Source organism: Miniopterus natalensis, chromosome 19 (assembly GCF_054644295.1).
Source record: "Miniopterus natalensis isolate mMinNat1 chromosome 19, mMinNat1.hap1, whole genome shotgun sequence".
In the NCBI taxonomy this organism is placed as follows: domain Eukaryota; kingdom Metazoa; phylum Chordata; class Mammalia; order Chiroptera; family Miniopteridae; genus Miniopterus; species Miniopterus natalensis.
The window spans coordinates 22,210,363-22,224,658 of record NC_142099.1 but is presented as its reverse complement, the minus strand read 5'-3'; positions in this window follow the sequence as shown (position 1 = coordinate 22,224,658).

Sequence of the window (14,296 nt, the reverse complement as noted above, 5' to 3'; positions counted from 1 at the left end):
AGGCTCCCCCCCGTCCCATCACAGAGGCTTCACACATGTGATTCTCCCTTTTAGGGACATCCTGCCTCTTCCCCTCTCCCACCTTGGTTAAATCCCCTCCGATGTGCTCTCATGGCACCATGTTGCTCTCTTTGTAGCTCTATCACAGTTGTAATTTTACATTTCATTGTACGATTATTCAGTAAACGTCTGTTTCCCCCAAGCCCTGCGAAGGGAGAGGAAATGTCAGGTTTTTTTCATCACCGTCTTCCAGCAGCTCACATAGTGCCTAGCACAGCATAGATGCTCGATAACTACTTGATCGATTGACAGCTAAATACAGAGGTAAATGCCATGCTGTAAATTCAGCAAGTGTTTAGTAATTGTTGTGAGTCATGTAAATGAATCACTCAGTATTGTCTCCACCTTAAAGTTGCTTATACTCTAGAAGCAGAGAAAGGGCCTAAGGAGAATACGTGAAAAATGGACTTTATAGATCCACAGATCAGCGAGTACACGTTAGGAAAGCAGGGCAGACTGAGCCATGAGCCACCGAGAGGACACAGAAAATTGGTCAGGAGGCAGTCACTCTTAAAGGACTTGCAGATCATTATAGCCCTTAACAAGGCTGTGTCGACCATGGCCTTCGGGAGGAAGAGGGGGGGCCTTCTGGGGAAGAGGCTGGCACGTTCAAAGGGTGATATTTGGTCAGAGAAGTGGCTCCTAGAGTCCAGAGAAAGGAGGTGTGGATAAAGTAGCTGGTTGGTGGAGATTCCTGAATTTGTCTTAAGAGGAAACTGAAATGATAAAGCAGTGTGAATAAGATGATTCTAATATCTGTCCATAGGTTGTCTTAAAGGGAAGAAAGCATGGAGGTAGAGCCATCCGACAAGAGCTGTTAGAGTCATGGACATGCCAAATATTAACATCTAGGTTGAGGCAAGATAAGAGTTCTGAAATAAAGAAATGAATCTGAGTGATTTTTTTGGAAAAAAGTAATGCTGCAACCTGATGATAGGCGGCATGTGGCAAATAAATAGCAGGGGAAAGAAAAAAAACTCCTGCAAGGTGTTAAGACTGGGACACTGGGATAGAGGTGGGGACATGAAAATAAAGAGAAAAAGGGGAAGATTTTCTGCTTTGGGGGGAAAAAAACATTATCGGTTCAGTTCTGGGGAGAAAGAAAACAGAGATATTGAAGAGTGATCAGAAGGAAAGATAAAGACCAGAACTGCAGAAAGTGAGTTACAAGTTGGTATGCATACAAGGAAGTTGTCTGAAACCATAAATCATATGATTCCTCCTCAGTGGAAGAGAAACAAAGTCTCAAGAGGGACCCACAACTGAAGAAGACCAGACAAAAGTAAGGAGGGAGAGCCCGAGGAAAAGAAGAACACAGAGCTTGAGTTGTGGAAATCAGCTCGGGAAGGAAAGCCCGTGCAGTTAAAAATTCTCAAACACCCGAAAATCAGCCGTGGGATACAGCGAGCGGACGTTAGAGAACTGCAGATGATAGGAGATTTACCTTCTGTCGTTGTCACAAGGTGTTATTCATATTTCAAAAGGGTTTCCCCTGTTTAAAAGCATACAGAAGTTTTTAAAAATTATGGCTAGTTATTCTATTCTATGACACTCTTCAATAAAATGTAACCAAAGTTAATTGAAAGTCTTAGTGTGGTCAGTTACATAACACCAGAATTGCTGAATAGCTTAAACACAGTGTTTTCCCAGAAATATTTGCCTTTTGGATGAAACCAAGAATGGAAAGTTTCTGCCTTAAAGGAGAAGTTTTGAAAAGGTGGAGAGAAAAGAAAAACATATACAATGGAAATATAACTTTAACAATAATTAACCAAAATGCTGCAAATATTGGTAACTATTCACACAGAGACAGACAAAAACACAAAGAAAAGTGAACTTTACCACTTTAGAGAGTTGATTGTGGGTTGTATATCAATTAGATAATATCTTTTTTAAAATCTGAAAATGTCTCATATCTTGGCCTTTGCCAGGAACAACTTGAGGCAGATCTTTGGTTCTTCTGATTTTCTTGTTAAATTGGCAGAATCTGCTCATACTAACCCATACTGACCCTGTTTTGTCTAAGATGTGAAGCGAGGTCTACAGAATGAAAACGTATTTAGCTTGGGGCTGGAGAAGGGGCGGCGTCATGACCTTGGTTTCATCTTCTAGTTAGGCAAGTAGCTGCTGCTCTGGAAAGCAGCAGAGAGATCTCACTTCTACCCTGGCTTTTCTGCCCTTTCCCTCCAGGGATAGTGTGTGTGTGTGTGTGTGTGTGTCTGTGTGTGTGTGTGTGTGTGTGTGGTGGAAAGGAGAGTTTGGGGGGGATGCAGTGGGAGGTGGAGTATTGGGTGCTGTGTGTGTCTGTGTCTGTGCTGTGTGGGTATGTACTGTGGGAGGGGAGAATTGATGGAGTAGGGTGGCCTTCCTCTCAAACCATAATCATAAAACCTACTGATCTCTTTCCAGAATAGCATAAACCCAACAGAAAGGCATTAGGAAGAAATGATGGTGCAATCATAAGTTATGTGGCCACCTTATAACAAATAAGTAGTATATTTTTCCTTACAGCTAAATAGGTAATGTGTTTAACATTATTCAAAGGAATTTCTCCCATAACTTGTCCCGATGCCCTGCTGTGACATGAGTGTGTCCTGTGCCTGAGGAAACCACACCACCCTTGGTGGAAATGAAGGCATTATGAGCTTAACATGAGGACCAGCTGGCATTCTTGGCATGCATACCCAACTGGGGCTAAGTTTTTGGTCTTCCCCACCCAAAAAGGCTTGGGGGTAAAGTGGAGGTTGGGAAATCAGTGAAAAATCCCTCAATTTGATTAGTTATATAAATTTACAGCAGACTCAAGGTGCCCTAAGAAAGTCCAGAAGGTCCTAGAATCAGTTCCAGGTACCAAAAAAACAAAAATTAAATTCACTTTGGGTGTAGGTTCCAAGGATTCCGGGACAAAATTCGACCTGCTAGGATTTTGTCTTAACAGTTAACCATGTAAACAAGGGCATCATCCTAGGATGGTGGAGCAGCAAGACAGGAAGAGCCTGGCCATGACCATCATCTCATAAAACAAAGCTGCCATATTCCAGTCCTGGACTGCCTGTCTCTGGACCATTTCATGAGAGAGAGAAATAGAATTCCTTCTTGTTTAAATTGTTGTGAAATTGGCTCTCTCTGTTACAAGCGGCCAAATATGTATCCCAGTTAATATATCTGTTGAACAGAACAGAAATCAGTAAAGGCAAGACAGTCACTTAGTCAAAAGCTAGATCATAATATTCTAAAATTTACTCCGATGTACTCTGATTCTCAAATTGTTTTAGGCTCTGAAAAAGAGTTCTTTACGTACTTGTCATTAACTCAATGAATATGCAATGAATATTTGCTGAGTTCCCACTATATATCAGGCACTGTGCTAGGCAATGCAGAAATAACTTGACAGAACAGTTGTGGTACGTGCCTCATGGTGGTAGCAGAGTAGAGGGAGAAACAGACAAAACACGTACCTGACAGTGTGATAAATGCTGAGAACGGCTGCTATTGGAGTATACAAGCTGTACCTGCGGGATGCGGGGATGCTTCCCAGAGAGGTGTCTCTCAAGTGATCTCTGAAGGATGAGATGGAATTAGGAATAGCACAGGAAGAGGACGGGGGGTGGGGAGGGGCGAGCAATCAGGCAGAAGGAACAGAATAGGGGAAGGCTCAGGACTTAGAGGGATCACAGATTGAACAGACTCCTAGGCACGGCCCACTCGCTCACCAAACATACTGAGTAGGCTGGTGTGTGTTATGATCTGTTGAGTCGGCTCCGACTCCTGGTGACTCTATGAATGAGTGACATCCACAAAGTCCTGTCCTCAACAGCCATGCTCAGCTCCTGTACATTCAGGCCTATGACTTCTTTGATGGACTCAATCATCTCATATTTGGTTTTTCTCTTTTCCTACTGCCTTATATTTCCCCCAGAATTATTGTCTTTTCCAAAGAACCCGGCCTTCTCACGGTGTGTACTAAGTAGGACAGCTTCAGTTTTGTCAGTTTTGCCTCCAGCAATGTTTCAGGCTTAATTTGCTCTGGGATCCACTTGTTCCTCTTTCTGGCCCTCCAGGGTATCCGCAGCGCTCTCCTTCAACAGTGTATTTCAAACAAATCATTTTTTCCTATCAGCCTTCTTCATTGTCCAACTTCACATCCTTACATAGTAACTGGGGATAGGCTGGTACTGTACATTTTTCCCCCCAAAGGAAGTAGTGCTATATCTTCACTTTTTGAGCACTAATGATATACTAACTGGATATATGTCCCTTGCACACACGAGGTATGTTTTTGTTTTATTTTATGTAATCCCATTACCCTCTAACTAATCCTCTGTGAAGGCTCAGATAAATAAATGACTATCTTAATGACTTTAACAGAGCACTCCTACGTGTGAGGCACTGAATTGCACATACTGTTTCTGGATCCAAAGTAAAGGAGGCAAACAAGGAAATGAACAAAGCAAGCAGGCAAGAGGGAAGGGCACTATTGTGGGCTTCTATGGAACCATCCAGACTCTAAATTCCAAACCAGAATGTGAGTGTTACAGTTTGTCCCACTTAGAATGGTCATCCTGGCACATCCCACGTAAGAGCCTGGCACATGTCTGGGGGCAGGATTACAAGCTGGACGGAAGGCCCTCTCTCAAGTCCCACCTAGGAAATACTCAGTGTTAGTGCTATCCCTGACCAGGGATTGGGAGAGAAGACCAGATAGTGGAATCTCTTGGGGCGGGGGGCAGGCCGGAGAGGGATGCAACTTTAGAGATACTAAATGCTGTGAGACACCTGAGGAGACTTGAAGTATGAATAGAATTTCAGGGAAATGGGGAAGGGGTTTAGGGAAGCAGGGCAGGAGAGAAGAGAGCAATCCAAGCAGAGGGAAAGGCATGAGCCCAAGCTTAAAGGAAGAATGCGAGGTCATCACAGACCAGGCAGAGGGAAGGCAGCCGCCCAGCCCAGTCACACGGCCTGGACATGTGCTCACTGTACCTGTTGCTCACTCTCTCACCAGAGTATCCCGTGAGTCGTATTGATGGAAATATATAACTTCACCCGGTGTAGATTACCCAAGTTCCTCTGTGCTAGGGTGGTTGGAGATCTATCCCACTTGGGGTAGGTCAGAATTATGTAAAATTTAGTTACCACAGCATGACTATCACCTATGTGCAGGTAGGAATATTTTTGCATTGGTAATAACTAACACTTTCTGTCACTTTACAAAGTGATTCTACATATATTAGTTCCCTGAATCCTCACAATGACTCCAAAAGTAGAGTTATTATTAACTCCATTTTATGGCCTAAGAAACTCAAAGGTCCAGATTACAAAGACAATGTAAATGCTGGAGCCAGGTCTTGGATCCAAGTCTTTTGACCCCAAATACCATGCTATTTTGTTCATAGAACATTTATGTGCATCTTTGCTGTTACTTGTATTATTTAGAACTTGGGGTACCTTATGAGTACATGAGCTCTCCATACCCATTAGTAATTAGGGGTGCATTCGCACAGTTGCCAGCACTCAAGAATTATTACGTTCATACTGGCTCTTTCCTGAGTATCTTGTCCTTTTCATTCCCAGTACCGCTATCCTGGTTCAGGTTCATATTGCCTGGCACGATGGCCTCATTCATTCATTCATTCGTTCGTTCGTTCATTCATTCATATAATCACATAGGCAGCCATTATGCTCCAGGTACTGTGCTAGATGCTGGGCATGCTGTGGAGATACAGAGTCCCTGCAGGCAGAGAACTTACAGTGTATGGAAGAGAGAAATGAGCAAATAGGACCTTATAAAGCATGTGAGACTCTATGATGGAGCAGCCACATGGTGGGGCCCCTGGCATCATGGACAGGCACCTAATCCGGAGCCAAGGAGTCAGGGAAGTCTAGAGCTGAGATTTCAATGGGAAGCCAAAGTTAGCATATAAAAGGGGGAGAAATGCTCAGTTCAGGAAAAGGAATGGCATGAGCAAAGGCATGGGTGTCAAAGAAAACAAAGCGATCTCAAGGAGAGAACTGAATATAGTTTGATATGTCTGAAGGATGAGTGCAGCAGGAAGGGGCTGTGGGGAGTGAGGTAGGGGTCAGATTACAAAGAGCTGGGGAGCCAGTGAAAGAACCTGGATGTTATCCAGGGCAGTGGAGACCATGGAGAGGTTTCACACCGTGGAGTTACATGAGAAGATCTGCATTTTAAAAAGATCTGACTGTGATATGGAGAAAGGATTAGAGCAGTGCTGCCCCCATAGGAATAAAATGTGAGCCACCCATGTAATTTTACCTCTTCTAGAAGCCAAATTTAAAAAGTAAAAAAACCCCATGAAATTAATATTTTATTAATTAACTAATATTACCAATGCTAATAATATAGTTTACTTAACTCACAGTATTAGAAAGAGGTATGGAGAGAAATGAACACAGTGGAGAAGTATTCAGGGAGGGGAACAGTGAAATGCATTACAAATGAACTTTAGTTCATTTTACACACTAGGGTCAAACTGATCTTCCTGAAATATAGCTGTAATCAAGATACTCCCTTGCTTTAAGTTTTCCTCTTTTTTTTGGCCTTTTGCCTTTTGCCTACCAAATAAAGCCCAAACTCTTTAGCCAGCGGTGGGCTGAGCCTTTTCTCCAGTGTCTGCATCCTTCCATCCACACAGCTGGGCGTTTCCACTCCCACCTGCAGACCCAGAGTCCAAGACCATGCATAACCTTACATAGAAGGAATGGAAAGACCTCAGCTCAGCACTCATGGATGGAGCGTCAAACCTCTCCTACTGCTAGTCAGGCCCCATGTTCCAGGTCTGACTCCTGGCTTGGAAATCTGCCCGATCCCTCTGGGGTGGAGGCCCTGCTTCTTGCTTTCCATTCCATTCTTTCCTCCTTCCAGAACTTGGAAATCCTCCCGTAAACCTGAGCTCAGCGGCTGGAGCCTGCTGACTACTGACAGACTTTCTTATTTCCTTATTTCTGGTTATATTTCTCAGTGCCACCTGTTCCTAGATTGCCCAGTACCAGTACCTCCCAGCCTTGAGATTTGTCATCCACTTCCCAGCACCAACTCTACTTGCCTGGGTGACCGCCTGCATGTTTCCATGTATCTCCGCCTAGTCGGCCACCCTCGACTTCCTCACAGCTCCTGCCCCATCCCCTTGGGCAGATCTAGCCAGTCTGCCCTGTTTTTTGCAGGGAACCAGGCCATTTCGAACAGTATCTGAAGCTCTGACAATTCACATTCAACGCCCTGCAGATTAGAGCCCCACCCTACCAGGGAAACTGCTTTCTCACAAGCTTGAGTATACTTTATTTTACTCCAGTCAAAATAATCTCTTCTTGTTTGCCACTCTTGCCTCACACGTACAGATCTCCAGGGCTTATCCCTGTCAACTGCTTGCCTGGAAAGGGCTTCATCCCATCCCATCCTCCTTTACCAAAGAATTCTTAATAAATAATAAACCCCAAAATACGACAATCCATAATTGCCTCCCCTCCCTGACTGGAAATTACACCTCCCTGTTCTGAAGTCCTGCGGCTAATTATTTGGACTTCCATTATGGATTTGATTGCCTTTTTATTTTAAATGTCTTATCTCCCTAAGTATATAAATAAGCATATTGGAAATAAGATGCATGTCTGAATACTTAGCAAAGAAAAATAGCTAGGGAAGAGGGAGGGAGGGAAACAAAGACTTGGCTCAGTTTCACAAAATGAGTAATGGTCCATCAAGGATTACAACTGAACAAGCTCACACTGTTAAGTGCCTGCTTAGCATCCTTAATCAAATCATTCCTGAAACATGGGGGATAAAGGCCCCAGCCCCAATGGACTTAAGGAAATTCACTGAGATTCCCTTAGGTAACAGTATTTTATATATACACATTCCTTATTTTCTCCCCTTTTGCCTTTCTATTTGGAGTTATCTCTTTGCATTTCTCCTGCCCTTTCTAACCGTGTCTGGCAGCCCTTACTCCCACCCCAAGGTTCTGTGATTTCCCAAGCACCTACTGGGCCCATGAGTGTGAGGAAAGGGGGTGCGGCAGCTTCCTTCACTGATAGGAGAAAACTCCAGGGCCCAGGGAACAACCCATTGAGGCCCTCCCCTGCCTATCTTTTACAAATTCAGTGGTGACTGAAAAGACACAGGTAGGAAAACCAGACCGACAAGTGGGTGTTTCTGATTTGATTTAGGGGGCAAAGTTCATTCTTGCACCCTGTATAATATGCAGCCTCCTGCTCCCAGAAGTACATCTAGCCATGGAGAGCCTGCTGCCCTCTTACTTTGCCAATGTCTGTGCCACAGTGTGGTGTGATGGGGGAGAGTTAAGCAGCTTGTACATCACTTTCCAGCTTTCCTCTTAGGAACTCCAGGTACTTTTGAAAATACAATGACAGTCTCACCAAATCCCTGTACAGTAGCTAGACACATTCCCAACAAAAATCAAATAATTATAACCCACCCACCATAATGTGTGTTCTACCTGCATTACTCCTCAACATCAGACATCTGAGTGGAAATATATAATGCCAAATCCTAGGCCATGAGGTCTGAAGGCCCAGTGGTCAGGAATCCCATGATGCTAGACAGACATCAAAGTACCAGGTTTTCTGAAGGAAGAGGCATTTCATTATGATCAAACGTGCTTCCAAGTGCTTTCAAGTGGTCAGTCACCCCTCCCTGCTTCCCTGTCTGGACAATGAGCTCCACTTCCCTGATGAAGGAGCTGCGTTTCCCTTAGAAGCATCAAAGAGGATTCTCTCTTGCCTCGCAGATTTGATGGGGCAGCAGCGTCAGTGATCGCCGTTCAAAATCCCATGTGTCCAGGTTGAGATGAAATGGTGAAGCCCTGTCTTCAGGATGCTTTGCCTGGAATTGGAATGTACCTGGGGACAGATGCCATCAGTGGACAGTTCTCAATTAGAACCCACAGCCTTTTCTGGCCTAGCACAGGTTGAAAATTAACTTTCAAGGTGTGGGACCAGAGTTACTCTATTGATTAGCTTCAGAGCTGGATGGATCCTCTAGGGGAGGTGGGAATGAGGTAGATGGTGATCATTCATTAGTGCAGCAGAGGTCCAGAAGCTAAAACACGGGAGCACTTTAAAAATAAAAACAGAGACCAGCTACGTAAGTCTGAGAAAACATTATTTCTCTGCCTACTGAAAACAGACTTTTATAATCTCGACAGTGTAAATGGGCATAATCTTTTAGAGCACAATTTGGCAATATCAATCAATATTAAAAACACGCATTCCCTTTGAACAAGTAATGTTACTGTTAGGAATTTATATGAAATTTATATGGATATACATGGAATATTCAACAAAACATCAGTACCAGGATGAGTACGGAAGCATTATTTGTCATGGTTTTAAAAATACATCAAAATGTCCATCAGTGCAGGGTGGCTGGATAAAAATGGCACGCTGGCATAATGGATTACTACAGACTGGTTAAAAGAATAAGATGGATCTGTGTATGCCAATATAGAAAGATTTTGAAAGTACATCATTAAGGAGAAAAAGCCAGGTACAGAACAGTGCATATAGTGTAATCCCTTATATGTTAAAATACGCACATATCTGTGGACATGGGCACATAGTTACACAGTCAGGCATATGCATGAAAAATCTCGAGAAACCAATGAACAGTGGTTGGCTTTGAGTAAAGGACTTGAGATTGGGTGGAGAAACAGCTTAACAGGGTCACTTAACAGGGTGGCATTTAGGAGAAAGTTCAGGGACCAGTTTAGGTTTGTTATTTGTATTCTCCATTGTGAAAAATACTAATATTTATCCTATTATTATTTTAAAGGATTTCTAAGTTAGCCCAATTGGGTATGTGGTCCAAGAGAGAACAAAAATAAAGATTCTTAGCAGAGCGATCAATAACACCCTCAGCCAGCTCAGCCAAAGAGGAAGCATTCTGGTCCACACAGGAAGACGCTGGCCTCTGCAGAAGTGTTTGCTGTGCATCAGGGTGGAGGGGGAAGTGGAAAGAAGAAGAGTAATGATTGCCTCATCTAGGCTTTTAATCGAATTTAGTTTTTCTACTTACTTTACTTTGGAAAAGGGACTTTGGTAAGAGGAACTGGCCCTTGCAGGAGAGTGAGGGACCAAAATGTTTTCCTAACTTTACAGAAAGAGTCAAGAGAACTCTTATCCTTTCCTCACCCACTGGCCAACCGAAAGGCCAAAACAGAGGTGTTGAGAGGGAATGTTGACAAAACAACTTAGCAATGGGCCTTGAAGAATGTGGAATATAAACCAGCCTCAAAGAACAGACGTTCCAGAGCTGCTGGTGACTTGGTTACTACTGAACAGCATGACTCCTTTGTGTTCTTGAGCCTGGGAAAGAAAAAAACATACACAAGAAACTCTCTTGCTTTTGCAAACAGTCTTGAATTGCAGTTTCATTAATCCATTTCAAGGTCCAGGTTGGTGTGGCACAGGCCGTTGTTTGCCCACACTGTGTGAAGAGATAAGGCAAGACTGAAACCAAAAGAGTCCACTGCACTCCAAGTCTCACCTGTCACACAGCCTCTGTTTGTGATATGCATGGAGGCTTTCTGTTGGCCAAGGCCTACCTCAATGGCTTTCTTAATGGAGCAAAATTTATCTGAGTAAAATACCAGCTGGCATTGGCCTAGATACAAAGCCCAAAGAATAAGCATGGTTCTAACATTGCTTTCTACTTGATAGTGATCCCAAGATCATCAGGGTAGGCACAGAATTTCCCCCTCTTCTCACTCACCATCCAATCATTTGTGCCCAGGACAGAAGAGGGTGGTTAACAACATAAGCCTTGTTGGATGATTTCTAAAGGCTGGAGCTTCTTCAGGGAAGCGGGCATTTCCCCAGAGCAGGTTACTTCAGCTAGTTACAGCACAGGGCTAATGAGGCCAAGGTCATGAACTTATTTACCCTGAGGGCATTGGCTTTTATCTGTTTCATGAACACATCCTATATCTCTCAACCAAATGGCTGTTTCAAAAATGGACTCCCTTGATGACAAGGGGAACAGGTCCAAAGTAAAATAAATGTATTAGTTCAAATTTATCATGCTCCAGGAAAAATGATACAAAGCATATCATGAGTATTAAAATTACATCACCTGGCATTTGTTCCAAAGAGGTCAGGAAAAATAACGCCAAACAGACCTCAACAATCTGCACAACTGCTAGATTGGTCATCAGACAAAAATAGCTACATATTCAGAGACAGAAGAAGGCATCACACTATGAATTCATTTTTCCAGTAAAATACTTTTTCAAAGAAAATTATTTCATTTAGCATTTAAAGAATGTTCTGTTTGTTTACAGGTATTCCCCCAGGGAGGAAACTGCAATCAAGATGGGTTCTATCAAATTCTATGCCTTTTATAAGCTCATTACTATGTATTTTATGTAAAAACTAAACTAAATGCATTTTAGTCACTAACTGATCTGTGCATGTTTCATGCTAATCAGACACTGATGTTTTTCTTTCAGAAATTGATAGTTCTTTAAATTGCCCCAGTTCTTCCCTCCCAAATATATTCTTCACCCACAGGCCATGCATAAAATACCCCCCCCCCCCCCCCCCCGCAGAAGTCAACACTGGTGCCTTGTCATCATTAATACAAATAAATTTACAAACTGTCTTTCCTCACACTTCAATCTATTTCTTTGTTTTTGAAGTTTCCAACGTAATCCACAAACATAATCTCTGAAATACCACAGGCACCAGTATCTGACGCACATATAAAGACCTAGAATTAACCTTGAGGACTATCTCACACACTCACCTTGACCTAGAATTAGCCTTGGAGGTCATCTTACATACCTTGACATCTAAGTACATGGGCAACTGTAAGCTCTCTGATCTCAAGATAGCGAAAGTTTGCAACACTACAAATAAGAGTCATCATTTTTAATTCCTGATCCCATAAAATGGGCAGCTACACTACTCCCTTACTGGTATGAGTCTGTCCGCTGGGGGAGGAGAGCCTTGCCTCCTCTGTTCCTTTCTACAGGTGTCCCCTGAAAGACTGAGTCTACAGGAGGCTCCCAGATCTAATAGTGTCAGGTGTACAACTCTCCCAGGGAGCTGAAACTGGACCTTCTCTTTCAGAAACTGATCCATCTGTCGCTGCTCATTGGCCTTCAAAGAGCACTGAAGCCAGGCTCAGGGAAAGATACAGCTAATTTGCTGGAGATTGAGCCTGTTTTGGAAATGATCTGAGAAAGTATGTCACCTAATCAGAGAGACTCATGCTGACCATGTATGTCTCAACCCCAAACCTGAGACATGTTGATTAGACCATGGATGACACATCAAATCAGCTGAGGACAGAGACCCTGCGGTATGGAATCCATACCTTTTCCACCCTAGGATTCCCATTCTTCCCAACCTCTTTCAAGAACCTTTCCCAGTTCTTCATGGGCTACCAAGCTACCCACAGTGCCTCTCTTTGCCCCCATCAGTGGGGTAGTATGTAAAATAAGGGCTCCCCAAATCCCTCCTAATCATGAAGGATTGTATATGAACATCATTTTACTTAATAAAACTGTATAGGTATTTCCCCCTTACTACTTTTTTATGAGGTCACTAGAAAAAACAAACCCTACTCTTTTAATGCCTTTCCTCTCCTGTTTATCTTTGATGTCCGCCCTTCTCCTAGCTTTCGCCTGCCTCTCGACCCTACAGTACAGAGCCCCTTTTCTTTACTGTATAATTCTAAACACAGCCTCTGCCAATAACCCTAAACTCTTGCTGCATCATGCTGATTTGCACCAGCTGTGCTTGTGGTGGCTAACCCATACTTATAACAGGGTCTCCTTAGATCTTCCTCTGAGAACAAGCTTCCACATATACATCTAAAAGTCATAACCAGTGGGAAGGAAACTGAGCCAAGGATAAATAGACCCTGCTTTGAACTACTGATCACATTAAATAAGAAAAAATATACAACTGGAGAAAAGAAAGATGCTACCCAGAGTTGTAGCTTAAGATTTTCTTGGACATGTACAACAAACTATAAAATGATCTGTTCATTTAAACATCCCACTTCCAAGTTTAATGTTAATTTCTCAGTATTAATGGAAGGGAGAGGCAGGGCAGGGCAGGGAGTGAAGGATGGGAAGATCTCAAGTGACAATAAAAAGTATACTCCCAAACTAAAAGAGAGAAGCCAGGAACTTCATCATGTAACTAGAGTGTGCAAAGCTTAGAGTCTTTAAGAATCTTATACAATTGTGAAAAATCAAGGGCATGCAGCAACTGTTGGGAATTAGAGTCTAGTGACGTTATTCTGCAACTTTGGACAAATCAGAATCTCGGGATCATCAGTTTTCCTATCAACTCCCTCCCTCAGGGGTCACTGGCAAAGTCACCAGATGGTTTGTGTATACTGAATGGTCTGGCCCGTTTATTTTCCATTATGAAACCATGTGTAATGGTCGTGTGGTTGAACACGATCTGATATTGTGAATGACTTGTCATTAGAATGTAATCATCCTTCATCCCTGCCCCAATGCTACTATGTTCCAGATTCTCCAAACCAAACGGCATTTGTCTCAGCTGCATGGACAATGGACAAATGCCGTTGGTTTTGTTAAAAGAAAAGTCGTCCAGATTGTAAAATTATTTATTAGTTTCAAAAACTCTGGCTAACCTCAAGATCAGGGACACAAACATGATCCATCTGACATTAGAGGACATCAGCAGTCTAAGAAAAATATCGTGACGTTAAGCTTTTATTACAAAGCTCATCTACTTACAAGTTAGGTTCTCAAAGGCTCTCTTCAAGTCTGTTTCTCTGTAAGTCCAGAAGGACATTAAATAAGCCACTGCCAATAGTCTCCTGTTGATGGCAGGCAGAAAGGGTTTACTTCAACTCAGGACAGCTTCGATCCACCTATGAAAGGTCTTAGGTTGAAAATGGACAGGAGACAGAACGTCTGTGCTCATTGTATGCACTTGAAGTAGAGTAAGTTTCTGTTCACTAAAAATCACAGCAACATGATTTCAGGGGCCCCAGAAAACACATTATTCTGTTGAACTTTAAGCACTGAGTTACTAGTTCCTGAGCAGCAACAGCATTAGTTCAAAACAGAGACACAGAAGCTTTGGTGGATGAGCCTCCCCAGGAGGCAAAAGCTTACAGGGCCCTTCATGATCTGACCCCTGCCCTCCTCTCAAGCACATGTACAATGCCTTTTAAAAATAATTTGTATTTTCCACTGGACCATGAGACTGGGGGTGT